Below are 15,277 nucleotides of genomic sequence, written 5' to 3'. Positions count from 1 at the left end.
TATTGACAATTGGGTCGGATTCCTCTACCACCTCCTCCGCCTGTATGCCCAAGTTCTAGGCAATGTGACATAACAGCTATCCTCCAGAGCTGGGGCTGTCGGTGTCCCCACCACAGCTTCATCCGGGGAGGATGAGGAGGAGAGGCCTAGCAGCAGGCCCTGCTCACTCCCTTCAGCGTCCTGTGGGTCTCATGGAATGCGGTCAGTATTGCTGACCCCCTAGGTCCAAAGCATGTGGTGCCGGGGCTGTAGGGAGCAGAAATATCGGTGCCTGGGCAGGTGGTGCCAAAATTGTTGATTCCGGTGGTGCCAATATCGTTGACATTGGTGGCACCGAGGATGCAGTTGTCAGTGATGCCACTGTTGGGAGGGTCGGTGCCGGAACTTCAGGGGACAACAACGGTGTCGGTGCTGCTTCTGCTGACGGTACCTGCAGGGGGATGAAGGATGCTGAGGACACCAACCTGGACCTAGAGCCCTGGATCTGTCCCTGGCTCTGGTGATACACTCATGGTGTCCAAAAGGGCCACTGCATTGAAGGTTGCCACTGTGGAGGGCACAGTGCTGGGTAGGGCTGGTGGTCATGGTGGGATCTGGACCTCCCTGCTCCTGGTCCTATCAGAGTGGTAGGATTCCACCTCCAAGGTCTCCAAGTAGGAGGACCATGGGAGAGTGGTACTCTGAGCCACCGAAGAGTGGTACCAAGAGATTGGGGACCAGTGCAGCTCTCCATCATGGGTGGGCTATGCCAGGGAGAGATGCGCTGGAGATGGTGATTGGCATGCCATCATCGCTGGTGTGCCCCTTGATTGGAACTGGGGCCCTGCGGTCACTGGTGACTTGTCTCTCTTCTGTGGGGAGGACAGCACTGTGAGGCATATAAAGTCCTTGGCTGCCTCAAATGCCTCCAGTGTCGAGGGAAGCTGGAGGTGATCCTCTTGGCGGTCTGGGGACCATTGAGGGTTCGGACCCAACTGTACCCCATATGGGGCAGGAGTCAACGAGACCCTGGAAGGTGGGAGAGACGAGGTGGCCTGGCTCGGAAAGTGCTTTGATGCCACAGGTCACTTGGTCTTTGGAGGAGAAGAGCGACCCCTATCCGGCTTTTTCTTCTTCTGCGGCACCGAGGACTGAGAACGGTGCCCGACAGAAGAAGCTTTCTTATGGGCAGAGCCATGGTTGTGCCGTGAGTCCTTAGGGTCCTTCCTCGGCACCGGCTTGCAGACTGTCGGCGCTGGAGCACAGCAGACCGATGAGAAAGTGCTTGGCGTGTGTTCTGCCAACCCCAGGTCAGCATGCAGTCAGAGCAGGATTTTCAGCCTTTGATCCTGGTCTTTAAGGGCCCTAGGACGAAATCCCTTGCAGATTCTGCACTTGTCCTTCTGGTGGCTCTCCCCGAGGCACTGTAGACAAGAAGAGTGCGGGTCACTCTTCAGCATAAACTTGCCAGAGTTTGAATCCTGGGGACCAGGGCATACCCCAGAACCGGAGAAAACATTGTTGGGGGGAACCCCCAATAATTCTTAATAACTACAACAACTAACTATGACTAATAACTAACTAACTATTTTAAATTATGAAAACTGAAGTGGACACTGCTAAAAACGCTTGCAATGCAAGAGCGACAGTTGTTCCAGCTAGCCGTCACCAGTGGTAAGAAGAAACTGAGGGGGTGGGGGGTCGGCAGGGCCCTATATTGGGCACCATGAAGGAGTGACTCCAGGAAGTGCCCAGGTCGACCCTACGGACGCTGCTAAGGGAAAAATCTTCTGTCTGGCATGCATGCGGTGTGCACACACCCGATTGGAATGGCCATGAACAAGCACTCGAAGAAGAATACTATTTCTTTAAATAAATAAAAGATGCTGTGATGAGGGGTTCCGCTCCACTAAAATGTCACCTCCTCCTGGAAGTTCTGGAGAATAGCTTGCAAGGGCATCACCTCTTTCTGCAGTTGCCCACTGTCTCTCCACCTCTCTCTGACACCATGATAGCCCCTCTATCACACCATGAGCTGTTGCTGCCTCTTTATGACTCAGTCTTCCAACGGGGTCACTCTTCTTGTTTTCCTCTTCTGGGATACCAAAGACTTCCTTCAGCAGCCCTAAGTAGTCTTCCTATTCGCTGCCTTGTAGTGCCACTCCCTAAATGGCTGGCAAGGGAACATGGGCTGGCCTGCTACGCAGGGTTCTGGCTCAGGGACCTTCTAGCTAGAAATCCCTGAGCCCTGTCCTGGCTTCTCTCACTGGGTTTGCCAGCCCAAACACACCTCCCTTCTCCGAGGGAGTGATTACAGACTTTCCCCTCCTCGGCTGCCAATTTCCAGCCTTTATAATCCCAGTCCAGTTTGTTCCCCCTCAGCTGGCTTCCTCATTCAATCAGTGGATTGCTTAGTCACCTGATTCCTCTCCGCAGTGGCCTATTGGGTTAATTAGCCCTCTTCTCAGTCTGCATTAACCCTTTCAAGGAAAGTGTGGGGTGAGCACCGCATCACAGTTGCATTTATTTGTCTGCTTTCTTTATTGCCCTTCTTGTCCGAATTGTTCACAATCCTCCATTTTGTTGCTGTCTTGCTGGGAATTGTCCAAATAGAATTTTTAATTGTTTCTATTTTTCTACATATCCAAGAAGGTACTAAAAGACAACAGATGCCAAGAAATAATCTCAGATGCCATGATGCAATAACTGTTAACAAATGCTTACATATGAATGGCCATTACTTTCTAGGTGTATGGTGTACCAAGAAATGTTTCTAGGAAAAAGAAAGTGTCCAAAGCTCACCGCTGTTAGCAATGTGCATACATTTTTCTTACTGTTCTTATACCACTGGACATCTGACTTAACCATTTCATCCTGGTCTTCCTGAAACCACTGGAGACAAGTTTATTTCATAAGTGCTGGAAAAACTTTCAGTATTTTGGTTCTCTTCATTTATTTGTATTTTTGAAATTTCTTATTAAGGCAAAGTTACATTTGGTTGTAATCATACTAATTTTACATTACTTATTACTTATTCAGGATCAGATTAATATTCAAAGAACCTGGCTAAAGATTCTGGATTGCTGACTGAGTTCTCCTCCTCTGAGTATGTTAAAAACGATGACCAAATTTCTAAAAACCTATCCTCTTTCTGGAGTTTCTCTTGTGTACGTTCTTGGAGGGAAAGCTTTTCCACAACAAGGACAGTCCACATTTTACTTTCTTATATAACACGATTCCCTAGGAGGAAGAGTCACATTTTTCCAGTAATGTGCAATGCAAAGTCTAGCTGCTAGCAAGAACTTGGTCAATCTGTTTAAAATGCAGATCCTTTAATGGAGCATTAAGTTAGCAAGTCAGGGGATCTCTAGAAAGTCAGCATTTTGTCATAAGGTGAATCTCTTTAATAATTTCCTCTCAAAACTTTCTAATTCATGGACACGACTACCACACATGCAAGTATGTTCCCATTTCCTCACAATCTCTCTAACAGAGTTTTTTCTGTAGAAGCAAAGATATGATAGATCTTAACAGAAGTCTAATGTCATTTACACAATAAATTTATATAAATTTTATTTATGAGCTACAAGATTGAAGATGTATATCCCACTCGTCCAGATCAATTTTTTGTCCAAATTCTTCTCCCATCTTTTCTTCTGGGTTGTTATCTTCTCAACATCTTTTTCAATCAAAATTGTTTATATCTTTAGAAATTACATTTCTATTTTTGGTAAAGGCTTTAATTTTATTTATTTTTAATTATATGCACACACATGCACATACATAAATATGTAATGTACCTGAACAATATAGTTGTATTATATGCAGAGTGCTTTGGTACAGAGAAGTTAACTGATTAATACTATTGTTATAAAGTTAAAGGGGTTAATCTGGATACGACCAAATTTGGTTATTTTTAACATAATATGATCTTCCTATGACTTTTACTAAAATCTGCCATAATGCCCACATCGCCAGATACACAAATCTCTTGCCAACAGCGGTTAGTAATAGAGAACATTTGTTTATAATCTATTAATATCAAGCTATTATGATGAATGAGCTGCATTCTGCCATCTTCTCACCTCCACTGCCATCAGTCTTTCTATTTAGTTTGTTTCTGAATTAAAATGGGTTAAGTTTTTCAGCATATTACCACACAAAATTACTCTGTAAGTTACACTTACAGACTTGGACATCTGAAAAAGCACACAACTACAATAAATATGTGCTCTCAGGGGTCATATGCATATCTCTGCAAAAGTGACAAAAAGTGAAAATAAAATTAGAAACTAAAAACAATGTAGAGTCAGAAAAAAGAATTTAAAAACTAGAGACAGGAAGCAGTACTAATATTAAGTTGTGATAGATAAATAAAATATACAAGTTTTTTCTTGTTTTCTGAGTTGTTCTTTACAAAGAATATAAATAAAAAAATAAAAATAAACTAGGATACTGGGAGATGGACTTGGAGAAACTAAGAGAGGGAAGCGGTATATCATTGATTAATGTGCATGTGAATGACAGTTCTATTACATGAGATAACTAAAAAGTGATGCATATAAATAAAAAGGTGATACATTTAATGTTTGATATTTAATAGGCTATTTATCAATATTAATTCTCACTATGCCTCAGAGTATCCATCTTTAAAATGGAGATAACACCTATCTGCTCCACACTGTGTTTTGTGACTAGACTAAATTAACATCTATACTTATTTTCCTGCACAGAAAGAAGCAGAATCATCTATTACATAACCTTGATTCTGGCAGATAAGGATCTTTACCAGCCACTGCTTGCAGAAGCTGTGGGCACAAATTAGGACAAGCACTGGAGGGAATAACAGCTCCCCGAACACACCAGACTGCTGAACCCTTTGAGGAAAAACCCCTCCTAAGAATCCAGCCACAACAATCCATTTCCTTCACCATCCAAGTTCTGGAACACTCCTGAAACCACTGTGACAGCAACTCCATGGCAACAATTTCTACTTTAACAATCTCCTTGTAAGCATTGCAGAACCATGCACCTCCAGCTTTCAGAACAGCTAAGGCAGGGCTAATGTTTAATGTTTAGCTGGGCTCACATCTTTGATCACAAACTTAATGTTGGCAATCTCACATGTGGTGCTTCCTGGCAAGAATGTAGATATCAGATCTTTTTGTAGCTTCTGGTAAGATCCAAAGCAGCAGAGACCAATGCTTAATTGTATGTTTTAAAGCCAAGAGACACTCTTGCTACGGCATTTCATGTAGCACACCACACTAAGGGAATTAGAGTGAATTGACAAATGGCCGAAGGAACTTAAGGAAACTGAGCCCTTTCATACATAGTAGAATTACATATCTACGTAGTATGTGCTAAGTAAAGTTTGAGATATCACATTCATGGAGCAGTTTTATTTTTAAAAGAAAAGTCAGTTAACCTATAGTCAGTAACACAAAATGTCTTAAGCAGGTGCTTTACTTAAAAAGACAAAGTAGATAATTGAAAAATGATCTGTAGTCTGTCCCTGAGGCACAGGGCACAGATTTTAAGTAATTTCTATGAGTCACAGTCAGTCGAAGCAGAACCATAAAAAGAACCCAGATCTACTGATTCTCCTGTTCCATTCTCCTCTCTAGAGCTACCTGTCATCCCTTATGTGATGAACTACTTCTACTGAACCAGGGCTGATTGCAGACACACACCAGAGATGCCAGCTGTTAGCTAAGCAGGGGAAGCAGAACTCGGGATCTTCAGGTCCAAAAATAGGTCTCTGTCACTTGAGTAAAAAGAGAATTACCACCAGTTCTCCCTAAAATTGGAGCTTTGATTTATCTTTTGGGGCTAGTCTCTAGAGAGGGCATATCATCACAAACAAATGGGCAAGCAGGCAGGGATGCACACATACATAACAGCCATTACATCACCCCCTTTTTGGGAGTTAACACCTGGTTGTCATGGCAATTGCGCCACATCCTTCATTGTGACATCTTCTAGCCCAAGCAAAGCTATTGAGGCAATGAACAAAAGTCAGTGCTCAACTTGGCCTCAGAGAGAGACAGTTGGTGCTGTGCTGTACTGCAGCAATTCTGACAATTTCTATTACATTGGATTCAAGATTTGGCATTCAGACCTCAGAAGTAAGTGCATTTTTTCATGTACCCAACATAATAGAACTGTGTGAGTTTTTTATGAATGGAGTTGTGGGGCCACAGGGGTTTTAGCCTAGTTCTTCTTAGTGGGCATTAGATAGATTCTTCCTGTAATTTTGAACCTAGATGATTCCAAACAAAAACAAAGCTAACAAAGAAAAGCCTGGAAAGACTCTTAACCGAGTATGGCAGGAATTATAGACAGAATGTCAACTGAGATGCTGAATCAAACAGCAACTTTGACTTTCAAGACATTTCAGGCATACCTGAACATGACTTGGGATCTACTTACACCTGTGATTTCAACTCCTTCCGTCATGGGGGTTTTAACATGGATCATTTGTTGTTTGGGTGGCTATTTTCATTATAGTTAGTGCTGGGGGTTGAGAGCCAGACTTCTGAGATCTAGTCCCCAGCTTTGCCATTGGCTTGTTTTCAATACTGATCTGGCCAATATAAAGAGCAGTGTTCTCGGGATCAATCCCCTAATCCACTCAGTTCCCTTCATAATGTAAATTCTCTAGTTTTATTAGCATCAGTTCTGCTTTAGATTATGATATTTTAAAAGACTCAGAATAAAATCACATCCTGCTTGGAATAATCTAGGAAAATAAATGTATGGCCCTTAAATAATTCTCCCCCTACTAATCCAGGAGTCCATGTCATGGATTCTTATGTGTTTTATACATTCAATATCAGTGAGGCTCACTTTATCCCATATATGCACATATTAATGATATCTGTGTCCTTAAAAGGTGGGTTACCCCTTGCAAATTAAAATCTAGTTGTTTCGTTGTCCCCTCACTTGTATCCACTCCCTGTTTTATGGATTGCAAAGACATTGATTAGGTGACCTACAGCAGCTCCGCTATAATCCTAGTGCAATAGCCTGTGTATTTTCCACTTCTGTGGGGCACAAGGTGTAGATCTGGCAAAAGATTTGTTCACGGAGCATGTGTTGGCCTGCAGCACCAAGGGCTTCACATTCTGACTTTTCTTTATATTGAAGGACTATTAACGTCATTATCGAAATAAGGACTCTGAGAGAGTTAATGCCATAAGAATTGCTCAAAAGTTATTTGACTCTTGGTTTACAATGCTGGTTTTTAATTTATTTCATTATCATATTAACTGCATTGAAAAAGCAACTGCTAAATGCCTTTCCAACTGCTACAAACCTAATTTTGAACATGTCCTAAAGAAAGCAGCAGAGCACTCCACTGTCACATTAGCTCACTGGGTTTGTTTGCTGGGAAGAACCTTAAATATGACTTAATCAGTCCCTTAAACCAGAGGGATATTGTATGAGATATGGGAACAGTTTTCAGGCCATGGTCAGCTGCAGAGAGTACCTCATTGTTCAATGAATTTCTTTGCCGTGTCACTAATTAGATGAGTACCAACCTGAAAAACAGCCTATCTTCAAAAGACAATGCTAATCCTCTGTCTAGCCAGTGATCCTAAATATATATATTTATATATATAGCACCAATCACTGCAACATCTCTCTAGCCATCTATCAAACTAGGGAAGTATTATTTACCTCTTCACATAACACAAGAAAAAGGGGTCACCCAATGAAATTAATAGGGAGTAGATTTAAAACAAAATGAAGTACTTCTTCACACAGTGCATAGTCAACCTGTGGAACTCATTGCCAAGGGATTTTCTGAAGGCCAACAGGATAACTGGGTTCAAAAAAAGAATTAGATAAATTCATGGAGGATAGGTCCATCGATGGCTATTAGCCAAGATGGTCAGGGACTCAGTCCCCATGCTCCAGATACCCTAAACGTCTAGCTGCTAGAAGCTGGGTCTGTACAACACTTGAAATTGCCCAGTAATCTTCATTCCTTCTGAAGCATCTGGCACTGGTCACTTTCAGAAGACAAGATACTCCCATTGTCCGATCATCTCTCTTTAACCACATGGAAGATTTCCCTAATGTCTAATGTAAATGTCTCTATTTTTATTCAGTTAAGGTCTGAGGACCCATTAGTGGACAATGGACTACCTGAAGTCAATGCTGGATTCTTGGTAAGAAGATAAGAAAAATTTTACATTGTACACGCTGTACGGAGTGTAGGCAGGGGTGGGGGGGAAAAGGTCAGAGTTTGGGCCACTTAGTGTAGCCAGAAAGCCTCCAAATATCATGTAGAGCACTGACAGCTTCACACATAATCCTGCAGGCAACTCTGCTTAGTGTATAGTGTCGCATGTCTCCTTCTGAACCCCACAACGGTTGAGTGGTTAAATATCTGGGTTCCTCTCACAGATCCCTTCCTAAAATAATATTTGTAGGTGCCTCAAAAACTCATTAAGCCACTCTTTTTTAAATTACGTTTCCTGCTCAATGCTGGAGTCAGTAGTTCTTTAGCTCCTCTACTGTTCACAGCATTCCTTAAACTCACTGTTCATAAATTGCCTTGGTTATGGGTAAAATACTCTTATTAGGAACTCATTGGGATATTGTCTGTCATTTTACCCAGAGGAACAGAATAATAAACCTACTGTGTATTCCAACCCTAAACCAAGAGACAGTGCACGACCCATTCCTAACAGTTCGTTGTTTCCATTTAGGATGAAGGTTCCATTGGGGGCCAGACCACGTGTCCCCAGCCAATTTGCAGCTACTTTTTAGCCCCTCACATACTTTTTCTACGCAATTGAAGCCTCCTCACCTCTCAAAAAGTCTCATCAATCTTCATTCATCAGGTAATTCTGGCAATGAGCATACTCCTTGCCCTAGGTGAGAGTACTTTGTGGGCTGCAGAGTTTCAGGCACATGTGTGGAACAGGGCCCCCATCTTTCTGAAAATATGGATGCAGCACTGTTCAAAAAACTCTTCCTTAGCCAGAGGTCTGTGTCCTGCCTGGACCCCTGCAAAGTCTGGGTCTAAGGTGCTCTGGGAATGTCCTCTGGAGCTTGGGACCCATTTTTCGAAGTTATGATGCTCTCAAGAGTGAGAAAATAAGGAAATTAGGAACAGAAAATGCAGCAGTCACATGTCTAGTGTGATCTCAACTTTGCTCTCTGAATTTCATTTGGATTGTAGGATAGGCAGTGGGTGAGGAACAGCTCTAATAAGAGGACAAAGTACTTATAAAGGTATTTCTATAGTGCAGTTTGGGGAAGGGGCTCCTGAGAACTACTCCAAAGATCTCAATAATCACTTGTAAAGAGATTATTCCCTAAAATCCTTTGCCTCTGAGTAGTGTAAGGCTCCATCCCTGATATGATAGAGTTTATTTTTTCCTATTGTAGTGATCAAGACTGACAAGAATGGCTAACGAAATAAAGCAAACGGTGGGACAGCTGATGGCCATATGGGGATTAGGGAGTCATGGGGCTCACTGCTTTTCCTCTCTCTTGCCCATTTAGCTGATATGAGAATTTAGGAGTCTGCAGGATAGCCCAGTTCCCCAAATTGGTTTGAAAATTCTGTCGATGAAACAATCGAGATTTTATTAGATAATGGAAGAAAGTTGCATTAACATTGATTTTACTAGGAGGTGGGATCATTCAGTGTTATTAATGTAGATTACGTTATTTGAGGAGGCAGGAGATACAGGAGAGAATTCCTTTCCTGATGCTCATATTGCCTTTCCATTCATGTTATTTTAGGATGAATACTCCATCATGGGTTAATGTAATCAGTGACTCTCCCTTGCCTGGCTCAGTTCTCTGTGCTTTATGAAATTTTCCACAAACAGACCGGACCCTCTATCCCTGAGTGAATATTGGGATTGCTTCACTTCTTTATCTGCGTGTATATGGGGAGGGTGCAAGTCCAAGTTTGTGCAGGGCTTTGGATACAGACAATATGGTTACCACATTTCTAAAAAGATAAACACATAACAATATATTCTCTGCAGTCATTGTACGGAATAACCAAATTCTCTCTCACCCTGGGCATTTTCTGACCAACAACCATCTCCAACCATTCCTCCTCATGTTAAGATTCTCTTGCAATGCAAATACACCTTTCCCGCACTCCTGACTTCACCCTGCTATTTTCTAGTTAGTGATTGTCGTATTCTCCCATATCACTGCACTTCAGTGGAAAGGAAAAGTCTTAACATATTTGCAGAGTGATTCAAAGACTCAGTTACTGCTTTATCAAAAGGAGTTTACTACTATTCCTATAGTGGAAACTCAGAGCTGCCCCGTTACATATTATCCTGAATTCCATGGCCTACCACCTGCCATTCTGACAATTCTGCAGTTCGGAGTACGATATTTGAATTCCGCTACTTGTAGGAGAGATTGTGTTATCTCTAAAAAAGAAAAGTAGTACTTGTGGCACCTTAGAGACTAACAAATTTATTTGAGCATAAGCTTTCGTGAGCTACAGCTCACTTCATCAGATGCATTTGGGTCCAAATGCATCCGATGAAGTGAGCTGTAGCTCACGAAAGCTTATGCTCAAATAAATTTGTTAGTCTCTAAGGTGCCACAAGTACTCCTTTTCTTTTTGTGAATACAGACTAACACGGCTGCTACTCTGAAACCTGTGTTATCTCTGTAGTCCCATAGAGTAATAGAAACACTTGTTTGTGTAAAGCAGCTTTGGTTGTTCCCCTTCCCACAATTATTTACTTGTTTCTTCTGCCACAGCCAAGCCTGAGAGGCTTTGAACTATGGATTTTATTACAAGTTGGAGGCATGGAAAGGGGATTTAAATAGAAATCACTGGCAGAGGTGAATTTAGCTGTGCATTAACAGGGGCCACTGTGGCATATTTAGGACAAGTGGGGACATTGTTCAGCTGCTAATAATATTTTTCATCCATTTCTCTTATTTTAGGACACAGTGTACATTAGCCGAGAGTTCAGACTCTCACATTCAGTGATTGGCCCCAAGAAGCTTGGGCAGGCCATGTAATTCCAATCCCCTCTTCAGTGAGTATTCACGTTCTTCTTAATTCTAGCTTGTGCGTACATTAAGGATGATGTGGGAGGGGGTCCGTAAGGGTTCAGAGACATGTAAGGAATAGTGCTGTCACCTTGTTGAAAATGCAGGACAATTCTCTCAGTCTGGACATTGTAAGAAAGCTCGACATTCTCTCTCTCACCTTGGGCACTGTCTAACCCCTAAACAGCCCCGGCCATGATTCCACACCTTAACATCCATAACACTCCACACCCTAACATCCATAATTAGAGCCATTTTGTCCCGCCCTTTCCTTATTTATATAGTTCCAATAGTACTTTACAGAGAAGGATGAAGGCAAGGTCCCTGATTGGAGACCCTACAATCTCTCTAGACAAGGGACAGGGAAAGATGTAAAACCCATTATTCCCCTTCCTTTAGTTTTTGGCTGTTGCTTCTTCATCCTCACCCAGATGAAAGATGCTCGTATTGCCTCCTTTAAAGCAATACACATTTTATTCGCGAAGGGAGGAGAATTGATACAGATATGAGTTAAATACAGATTAGCAGAGCTGAAAAGGGGGTTTGCTTCACAGCAGCTGATCTTTCAACTCTTTTCCTTTTAAGGTTGAGCTCTCTACCATCAGCCATTAAAGCATCACTGGCAACTGAAGATCCCTATTTTACCCCAGACTAACCTCATATTCTGGACTGGGGCTTTCCAGACAACTGAACTTCATCATCTTCCCTGCAGTGAGTATTCAGAGTCTCAGCCATTCTTCCCTGAGTGTACCTTACAAATGCTATTTACCTATTTGTACAGGGCTGAAAATGAAAATTTAGAACTACACCATTCAGCCTACACCAAACTCTGACTCACTCAGAGCACTGTCTGATCTATGACCAGATCCTACAATTCTTGGAACTTGTCTTTTGCCAGCCTGCTAGCACTGACTTATTTATATGTATGCAGTGTTTATGCAGAGTTCCTTATTCCTTGACTATGGCAGGAGGAAATACCTACTTTCCTTTATTGTAGACTTTGGAAATACTATACATGTTTTGGGGGTTGAGATTATTATTATTTTCTGCAATTTGTTTCAACTATCTGCTCCAACTGCCCCAGAAGGAAGGACATGCATGACAGTTGCATTTACTCACTGCCCTCCAATAATGCAAGTTCTCCGTAATATACTGGAGTTTGCTGGTGTCTACCACAATCCTTTACTTGCTTCTTCTGCCCTCCATGGGCAGAGAGGCTTTGCATGTTTTCTTTGAAAACATGATGGAATTGATGAGTAGTCTGCGGGAAGGAGAGTGGATTCCTACAGCTGTGATGTACATGTCAAATTTCAGGTCTATACAGGGTATGCAATGCAATTTTTCAGCTTTGGATGAGCACTTAGTTTTCTATTTCTGTCCTTTTAGGATGTGGACTCCAGCATCTGGCCATTGAACAGATCACAGTGTGTTCGTTGCCCTGGGAGGCTTCAGTCCAACCATTCTATCCAGAAAGAGGTTTGCTTTAATTTAGAGCAGACCCTCTTCCATTCAGTGAGTACAGGAGATCTACTGTGCAGGTACATCTTTCTTTCTTTTGTGAGGGGAGGGGTCCGTAAAGGCTCAGGTTAAAGCATGGATTAGAGTTGCCATCTACCCGAAAACGTAATACAAGATGATTATGTTGCTCCAGGCATTCTAAGGAGGCACCAAATTCCAGATTCCTCAGGATACTGATCAGATATTTTGTCCCTCCCAGAGGACAGGGAATCAGATTCCCCATCACAGTTACATCCAGTAACTCAGAGCTGAAAATGAAAGTTAAGTGAATTCAGGGTTCAGCAGGGAAGAGAATAAAAAGACAGAGGGATTAGTGCTGTTCCTTATACTATGTGTGGAGGGTGTTGCAACTGCACAACACACTGCATCAAGTATGGTGAAAATACATGAAAACGATAAGTTACATTTCTGGAGATTTATTCTCTCTCGATAAAGAGAGGTGTTTCTACCCCCATACGCAACAGATGATTCAAGAAAGGCTTATTCTCCCCCAGTGAACACTGGGCAGAGGTTTAGACTCCCTAGCAAGGCACTGATCAGATATTTTGTCCCTCCCAGAGGACAGGGGATCAGATTCCCCATCACAGAGATATGGCCACCACTGTTGAAGTTCCCACAATGTCTAGCAATGCAGTGTATGAGTTGCAAGAAAGCTTCAGTGCAGTTACTACTTTGAAGTCAGGACAGTCAGGACCCCAAAACCATAACCTTAGGATGCAGTCTCAGATAATTTGGCAGAAGTGTCCTGTACTTCAAGTGCACGAATGCCCTATTTGCTGCCTACTTATTGTGTCATTAAAGACAAGGCTGGTGCTACCGCGTTACTTAAGAAGGGACAAAGGGAGAGCCTGGAAGTAGAAACACATCAAACAGACTGACCCTGGGCTTATTGTCCCCTGTAGGTGTGTGCACCAAGGAGAGACTTCAGGTGCTCCCAAATGCATATCTGTGCTCTCTCTCTCTCTCAAGGAGCGACATTGCTGGCCGTAATGATGAGGAGAGAAAGACTCAGCAACTGAGGCAATTCCAACAAAAACGTTGTATCAATGCAACATCTGTTTAGTCTGAACCTCCCAACTAGTATCTCAGGTCTCTCTGCTGGGGGAAATTATAGCATTGTCTGTGAACTTCTGCCCAAAGACCAGGGAGGGTGGAGAGGAACTGTGAACCCCCTGAACTCACACGGGGCCTATGGGTGTCCCCAAAGGAAGATGAGGCAGGAGAGATCAGGAGGAGGAGGAGAGAAGTGAAAAGTAAAAACATGTCAACTCTTAAATGAGTTTGGATTTTCATGTGGTTCTCAATAACAACACTGCAGTAAGTAGACAATCCTCTGGCACTCGCAGCTTATTGAGCTCCACTCTTATATAATAACCACCTGTGCAGCTTGCCCTATGATTGTTACAAGTCTTGTAATGGAGGTAAGCTACCTGGTCAAAATATACACAGATACACATACACCCCTCTTCAACTGGGTGCCTTTGATTGAGGTTAAATTTCACACTGCAGCATTGTCAGCTTAGGGTGTCCTATCTGATAGAGATGTCAGCTGGCAGCCAGGCTCAGGGTACAGGCTGGCTAAACCCAGCAAATGGTCATTGAACACCCAAGGTACGTTACATGTTTTCCTCACATTGCCCCTTGTATTCCATAATTTCAAAGAAATATTAAACAGTGCCTAGTTGCAAGAGTTCCACCAAACAGAGTTCTAGAATACTGTACATTCCTTTCCTTTTTTTGTACGTACAGAACCACTGACAAAGGCTGAATTTCCTCATCACCAGCTGTATTGATCTAGGAGAGAACACCCATGCTGATGTTAGAACAGCTGCTTCCCAGCTCACAGGTAAGAGTAAGATCAGTTTCAAAAAACTCTCATTTTTGCTCACCACCTTTCTTCTATTTTAGCGATTAACTTCTCAGCCTCCATCACACAGACAACATCTCCCACATCCTCCCTGCACATTCTCCCCAGTCCCAGGAATGCTCGTATGAGCATAATGATATCTTTGATATTTTAAATGATATGTCAATATCGCCTCTTTTTGCTGAAAGAAATGAGAGCATATAAAGTGTCAAAGAGAAGATGGAAAAATAATTGGAAGTTTTGGGTTGCTTTCTAGGTTCCATGTTCGTCCAAAATAGAATATTTATCAGGCTGGAAACAAACGTCTGGAAATGCATCCACGAGACCACATGCCATCAGGGTCCAGCGTCATCATTAGAAAACAACTCCTAGGAGACCTCATATTTGGCAAATATCCATGGGAAACATCTCCTATAAGACCACATACAATCAGCCATAGCTGATAGATGTTTCATCTATTGGAAACATCTCCTATGAGATCTTGCACCATTGGGCTATATTTTCATCAGTAGAAAGCTCTCCTGTGAGACTTCGTATCATCGACTGCAATATCATCTACTGAAAAGTTATATACGTTTGTTCTACTGTCAACTTCCTGGGATTAAGGACAGTCTCCTGTTTTGTACTGCACTTAGCACATCATTGAATAAAATAAAATAATTCATTTTATTTCTTTCTTTGGTTTCTGTCTCTCTCTACTACGGTAGAATCAGCCTTCTCCATTATTAGCTCTCTCTCAGCATGATGGTGCTGAACCTCTAAGAATGCATGAGCGGACCCACCTTCTGCTCCCCCTCTTTCCGGTACATCATACCAGCTATAAATATCTTCCTGGTATAACGGACTGGACCATGCTGC

The 15,277-nt window shown here is 42.4% G+C and overlaps 1 long non-coding RNA gene across 3 annotated transcripts in view; it reads left to right on the top strand.

Annotated features, from left to right (window-relative positions):
- Window positions 1-15,076, top strand: part of LOC119859176 — a 33,293-nt gene extending 18,217 nt beyond the window's left edge. For all 3 annotated transcript variants that reach the window (XR_005294129.2, XR_005294128.2, XR_005294130.2), the window contains 8 exons: window positions 4,713-4,988; window positions 8,097-8,156; window positions 8,700-8,834; window positions 10,927-11,021; window positions 11,620-11,745; window positions 12,421-12,572; window positions 14,302-14,398; window positions 14,676-15,076. This is a non-coding gene — a long non-coding RNA (uncharacterized LOC119859176). The remainder of the gene's footprint in view (window positions 1-4,712; window positions 4,989-8,096; window positions 8,157-8,699; window positions 8,835-10,926; window positions 11,022-11,619; window positions 11,746-12,420; window positions 12,573-14,301; window positions 14,399-14,675) is intronic.
- Window positions 15,077-15,277: the final 201 nt, after the last annotated feature.

The sequence above is a fragment of the Dermochelys coriacea genome, chromosome 7 (genome assembly GCF_009764565.3).
Source record: "Dermochelys coriacea isolate rDerCor1 chromosome 7, rDerCor1.pri.v4, whole genome shotgun sequence".
Lineage (NCBI taxonomy): Eukaryota > Metazoa > Chordata > Testudines > Dermochelyidae > Dermochelys > Dermochelys coriacea.
Note: the sequence above shows the minus strand (reverse complement) of the source record. Positions and strands in the feature narration are given on the sequence as shown.